This window comes from Podarcis pityusensis (genome assembly GCF_964106645.2).
Source record: "Podarcis pityusensis genome assembly, chromosome: 6".
Lineage (NCBI taxonomy): Eukaryota > Metazoa > Chordata > Lepidosauria > Squamata > Lacertidae > Podarcis > Podarcis pityusensis.
Genome location: NC_138030.1, coordinates 4,039,529 through 4,046,682, shown reverse-complemented (window position 1 = coordinate 4,046,682; position 7,154 = coordinate 4,039,529).

Below are 7,154 nucleotides of genomic sequence, written 5' to 3'. Positions count from 1 at the left end.
GGTCATGTGGCCAGCATGACTAAGCCGCTTCTGGCGAACCAGAGCAGCGCATGGAAACGCCGTTTACCTTCCCGCCAGAGTGGTACCTATTTATCTACTTGCACTTTGACGTGCTTTCGAAGTTCAGGCAGGCTTATATAGGTAATAATAATAATAATAATAATAATAATAATAATAATAATAATTTATTATATATACCCTGCTCATCTGGCTGGGTTTCCCCAGCCACTCTGGGCGGCTTCCAACAGAATATTAAAATACAATAACCTATTCAACATTAAAAGCTTCCCTAAACAGGGAAGGTGATCCTCCAGATAACCAGGTCTCAAAAATCATCCAGGGATTTAAAAGTTAAAGCCTGCACCATATTTGGGGGGGGGGGGGTTGCTATTAAGAAAACACAAAACAATTTGAAAACCTATTCCCCACATGGTTTGACCAATGCCAGCAGACATTTGCCTTACCTTTCTGCTACTCACTTGCATTTTTTAAAAACATCTAGCCTGTTGAAGAAGACTTCTGTGGAACTCCAAAGCTGGCATACTATTTCATGACTTGTTGGTTGGCCGAATTGAGTGCCTTGTTGTTCCTTGCTATCTCTCTGTGTGATCCAGTGAAAGTTAAAGAATGAAATGATAGGTAAAGGGTAAAGGGACCTTTGACCATTAGGTCCAGTCATGGCCGACTCTGGGGTTGCGGCACTCATCTCGCTTTATTGGCCGAGGGAGCCGGCGTACAGCTTCCGGGTGAACCAGAGCAGCACACGGAAACGCCGTTTACCTTCCCGCCGGAGCGGTACCTATTTATCTACTTGCCCCGTTGACGTGCTTTCGAACTGCTAGGTTGGCAGGAGCAGGGACCGAGCAACGGGAGCTCACCCCGTCACAGGGATTCGAACCACCGACCTTCTGATCGGCAAGTCCTAGGTTTTGTGGTTTAACCCACAGTGCCACCCATGTCCCTGTGGACCACGTCCCTGTGAAATGATAAACTCCCCCCAAATCCAGGACAGGACACATAGTGAGGCAAGGAAAAAGGGATGTCTCCTTTGTTCATACAGTCCTTTAGCTGTGATTCTTCCATACAGGGGGTTGGACTAGATGGCCCATTAGGGTCCCTTCTGACTACAGTTCTGTGGTTCGGTTGGGAAATGCTTCTGTCCCAAGAGCTGAGCTTATAGGGGAGACCAAAATACGCCTCGTACGAAATCTGCTAAGTGCGCATTAAAAACAGCAAAGCCTGTTTTGCCCTCTGCCTAATCCCTTCTGTGCCAGCCTGCCGCCGTGCCCCCGTTTGAAATTTCAGCCGTGGGCCTCTGGCAGAAACCCGCTTTTGGGGAAAGAGAAAGGTTTTCCCTGGCTCACGGTTGCTCGAGAGGCATTAGCGGGAAAGGTCAGGCTGTGAGAAGAGGCCCTTATGATCTCATTTCTGAGAATGGACCCGGAGGGAGCGCAGAGAGGGAGGGAAAGAGAGAGGGGAGGGGAAAAACTCCACCACTGGACAATTTGAGATCAGGAGTGGTGGCCAGAGGGCCTGCAGAAATTGATCTGCACCTCCAAAACTGATAGGGGCTGCAGTGTCCACAGGGGTGGCGGCAGAACTCCCCAAATCCCCAGCTTTCGTTTAAAAACAAAGAATAAAACACAGCCAGGGTTGTGGAGTGTTTTTGCAGCATTTCTCAAACTTGGGTCTCCAGCGACTGTTGGACTACAACTCCCATCATCCATAACCACAGGCCATGCTAGCTAGGGATGATGGGAGTTGTAGTCCGGCAACAGCTGGAGACCCAGGTTGGGGGGGAAAACCACTGGATTAGAGTGTCTGATTAGGACCTGGGAGACTAGAGTTCACTTCCCCACACGGCCATGAAGCTGATGGGAGTTGTAGTCCAAAACATCTCCAAGGCGCTCAAGGTGGCAGGCATGGTTCTCCTCCTACCCATTTTATACTTACAGTGAGGGAGGTGAGGCTTAGAGTGAGCAGCTGGCCAACGGCCGACCAATGAGCTTCATAGCTAAACTGGGATTAAAAAAATAATATTGACACTTATTCAAAAATGTACAAAAGTTGATGCTCATTGCAAAACATATTTTTATATTACACCACTTAATCTAGTTAAGAACAAAGGAAAAACGGAAAAAAGGAGAGACCGAAAGACAGAGAAAACAAAAGAAGAGGCGGAGAGAGAGATTAAAGGACTTCCGGTTCTCTGTCCTGCAGCTAAATATAGTATCCAACTCATTAAAACCCAACCACTCTATCTCTTGTGAAGCAGTATTTTCTCAATCTTCAAATACCAAAATTGCAGGTTTTCTCGTTCATGAAAAAAGCCCATGGGAAGTTTCCCATCCTGAATAAATGTCAATAATGATTTTTCTCTATTTAAGCATGTTCACTTTGCCATCTCAACCGAGTCCAATAGCTTTTCATCAGCTGTTTCTCTATAATGGGTATCTTTCCACCATGGCTCAGTTGGGATTTGAACCCCCAGCCCAATCTTCTAAGCACTACACCGCACTAGCTTTCAGAGGAGCGCTTGCAGAGACTTGGCTTGTGAGTCAGAGCCGCGTGGGAGCTCCGCAACGCAGCTTAGCAGCCTCCCAAGACCTCGCCCTGAGTTGTAACCCAGCCCTGAAATTTTGCTCTTCTCCTCTGCCCCTGCCTGGGCCAGCAATCTGCGTCCCCTGAGCTCCTCCATAAAGGTTGGCTGTGCTCGCTGACCACTTGCCAAGTATGACTTGGCCGTGGTTGCAAAGGCAGCCGAGGGAAATCCTGTATTAATGCACTCAGGGCGTATTTGGAGCTAGAAACACATTAGCGCTTCCTGCAGCCTCGCTTTCCCTCTCCCCCCTCCATCCTCAGAGAAGTGCTGCACAAGTCCCATCTATGCAACAGCTGGCCAGGAAGCGATACACAAACACACACACACACAATGTGATTTCATTGAGTCCATTGCCTGCCAGTCTCTTACCAAGCCAAATCTGAGGTGTTGGTACGAACATACAGCTCAGGCAGCTGGGTTACTTGAGAGACCACCTTGTTCCTTAAATGTAATTAATCAGTCCATCAATTACGTCCCAGATGGGGGCTGGGGGAAGCTTGAACAAAGTAAAAGCACCCCGATAAAAATACAAAAAAAGCTAACGGCGTATAAAAGGGAAGGGTTTACCCCAGAGTGTAAAAACCCCAGAGTGGCTGAGGCAACCCAGTCAGATGGGAAGGGTACAAATTACTACTACTACTACTACTACTACTACTACTAATAATAATAATAATAATATTGGATCAGAACAATGTAAAAAAACAAATCTATTAAACTACAGAGAGTAAAACAGCACTATTTGAAGCCCTTTCCTGAAAAAAAAGAGTTCCCAAAGGTCCATTGGTGGAAGGAAAAGGAGGAAGCCAGTTTGGCTTCTCCAGGGAGGGAGTCCCAGAGTCTGGGAGCAGCCACCAAGAAGGCCCTATTCTGCATCCTCACCAAGTGTGCCAGTGGTGGGACCGAGAGAAGGGTCTCCCCTGAAGATCTCAGAGCCCAGTTTGTATATACCCAGGACTAACTGCGTTCTGCAGGAGATGGCCTCCTAAACTCACTGGATGTTAACTTGGAGCCGGGCTTTTAGGGAGGTTGTCCTGGTACTATGGAATACCATCCCTGTGAGATATGACAGGACAGGCACCTATCAATCAATCAATCAATCAATCAATCAATCAATCTTTATTATGGTCCAGAGACCGAACAAATAGTTACAAAGCAATGCACAATTCAGACAGCCTACCTCCAGGTTAAACAAGCATTTTGTTCAGACTTAAAGATGGGGATCATTGGTTCTTGCAACCACTGATACCGGTCTTCCAATAGGAACCTGACATAGTGAGCCTCTGATTTTCCCGTATTTATCTGCATTCTGGAAATAACTGAAGACACATTTGTTTCAACAAGCTTTTCCAGTTTTTTTGTCCCTGTTCTTAAACCTATCCCCACCTGTTTTTTGTACCGTTTTTGAAACCATTTCTCCCCCTCCTCCCCAAAATCAGAGGAACAGTGCCTGTACATTTTGATTGATTGATTGATTGATTGATTGGATTTCCCTCCCACCCTTGTCTCCAAGGACCTCAGTGTGATGTACATGGTTCTCTCCCTCCATTTAATTTAAACAACAACCCTGTGAGGGAGGCTAGGTGGAGAGGCAGTGACTGGCCCCAGGTCAGTTGGTGAGCGTCATGGCCGAGTGGGGATTCGAACCCCGGTCTCCCAGGTCCTAGCCTAACACGCTGACCACTACACCACACTTCCCCTCTCCTCCAACACACTGAAGAGGGAAGCTGGCAGTTGACACCACCAGCCCCTGGACTGACAGGCAGGCGAGGTTGGTTGAGAGCAGGCTGAGATTGACAGGCCAGCGCTCCACTTGCCCTGATGGGACCCTCCTTCACTTGCTAGAAATTATAATGAACACAAAGCAAGGTTTTGCTCCATCTTTTCTGGAGGGCAAATCCCAGATCTCTCCCAATCCTTTCTTTGCTTTCATAAACTCAGGAATCAAGACAGAGGGAAATCTATGCACCCCAATGAGGCAACTCCAATAATAATAATAATAATAATAATAATAATAAATTTATACCACGCCCATCTGACTGGGTTTCCCCAGCCACTCTGGGCGGCTTCCAACAAAATATTAAAATACAATAGTCTATTAAAAATTAAAAGCTTCCCTAAACAGGGCTGCCTTCAGATGTCTTCTAAAAGTCTGGTAGTTGTTTTTCTCTTTGACATCTGATGGGAGGGCGTTCCACAGGGCGGGTGCCACTACCGAGAAGGCTCTCTGCCTGGTTCCCTGTAGCTTTGCTTCTCACAGCGAGGGAACCGCCAGAAGGTCCTCGGAGCTGGACCTCAGTGTCTGGGCTGAACAATGGGGGTGGAGACGCTCCTTCAGGTATACTGGGCCGAGGCCGTTTAGGGCTTTCAAGGTCAGCACCAACACTTTGAATTGTGCTCTTTGAATTGTACTTTGGATTGATCCCCAATATTTGCAGCCGAAGTTGGCTCAGAGAATGCGTTGGGCTGGGAGGGGAGGTTTGAATGAGGCTCGCTGCTCTTTGCTCCTGTTGGCAGCGAGCCAGAATGGGCAGGCCAGGAACAGGAGGCAAGTTCGGGCCGTGAGCTTCAAGACAGCAAAGCAAGCTGCAACGGAGTCACTGCCCTGCAACTGATCCACATCAGGTGAGCAGCTGCCTCTGTCCTTGGCATCCTTAGCAATAATGAGCTCTGCCCGCTCCAGTTGCCAAGCAGAATGGTGCCAGCAGGGAGCTTTGGGAACCAAGGGCCGGGCCTCCTCGTAAGGGCCGGTTCCCCCTCCCCTCTCTCCATCACTTGCTGCTAGAACTGTAAGGAGGCAACATTCGCTGCAACCAGAGCTGTTTCCCTGCCGCTGGAGTTTCGGAATCTGCTAAAACCTTCATTGTTTGTTCCCCTATCCCCTATCACGTATGTACCCCTCAAGTGTCAATTTAACCAGGATTGGTACTGGTCCCAATCCCAGATGACCTGCTTTGGCTCGCATGCTCTGGCCGTGCCAGAGTTTGGTTCCAAAAGACGGGTGATGGCTCACACCGGAGCTCAGGACCAAAGAGCGGAAGGAAGACGTACCTTGACCCTACACATCACCGCTCCTCTTTCCTGCTGTGTCGCGGCACTTCTGGATGAAAGCACTGTATTTTTCTGTGTATAAGACTATATTTCCCCCCAAATTTTTGAAGTTTGAAATTGGGGGTCGTCGTCTCCATCCCCACCTTGCCCCGCTGTGTACTAGTTGTGGCTACATCCTTATCCCCATTGTCCTGCCACGTCATGACAGGTAAGCACCTGCAACCCCTGGAATCCTGCAATGCTCGGAGATTGGGGTGCCATGCAACAATATGTTTTTACCTTCTCTCCTGGGCTGAGAACGCCTAGAGTAGAGTGGCTGGTCTACCAGTATGGTGGCATACTCCTGGTCTAGGAGCAAGCTACGTATTGCACTGCTCTCTTAAGCATCTTGCCTTCATGGTATATTATGTTGTACAGTGGTACCTCTGTACAACATGTAAGGTTCAGGAAAAGGGCAGCCCAAATGTTTCATTCATTCATTCATTCATTCATGGCTTTTAAAAAGGTAAAGGACCCCTGACAGTTAAGTCCAGTTGCAAATGACTCTGGGGTTGCGGTGCTCATCTCGCTTTACTGGCCGAGGGAGCCAACGTTTGTCCACAGACAGTTTTTTCCAGGTCATGTGGCCAGCATGACTAAGCCGCTTCTGGGGAAACCAGAGCAGCGCAAGGAAACACCCATTATCTTCCCGCCGGAGCGGTACCTATTTATCTGCTTGCACTTTTTGGCATGCTTTCGAACTGCTAGGTTGGCAGGAGCAGGGACCGAGCAATAGGAGCTCACCCCATTGCGCGGATTCGAACCGCCAACCTTTCGATCGGCAAGTCCTAGGCTCTATGGTTTAACCCACAGCGCCACCCGCATCCCTTTTCATGGCTTTTACATCCCACCTTTCCCTACCAAAGAGCTCAAAGTGGTATACATCATTCTCCACCTCCCCGTTTTATTGTCACAACGACAACCCTGTGAGGTAGGTTAGACTGAAAGTGAGTGACCGGCCCCCTAGGACACCAAGCTGGGGTAGTGAACTGATGTGGCCAAGGCAGGCTGAAGTATTTCTTTATACAAAATTGCCTGACATCAAGTCTTAATCTGTCCACCTTCCTTAGCAGTGGGGAATCTCTCTCAGATGCAAGGACCACATTCGTTTTAAAGGGAATTTCCAGGGGCTTCATGCCAGCGGAAGGCTAGAGGAAAGAGCAGGCAAAGCAAAAAATGTGTTTTGTGCCGTGACATCACACACCTCTGTCCTCTGTCCAGGCAAGCCAGAGGCATTCTCAGAGTTCCAGGATGCAACAATGGGGACTAGTCGCTTGATGTTTCTGTTTGATCCCTTCTCTCTTTTTTTGTATAATTTTTTAATTAGTTTTTCAACATATCATTTCCAGCAATAATTAAACATACTTTTATATCTTATACAATTTTTTTTTTACTTCCATCAATCACATTGAAAATTTTCCAATCTAATTACTTAATTTACATTTCTTATCTTCACTATTACATT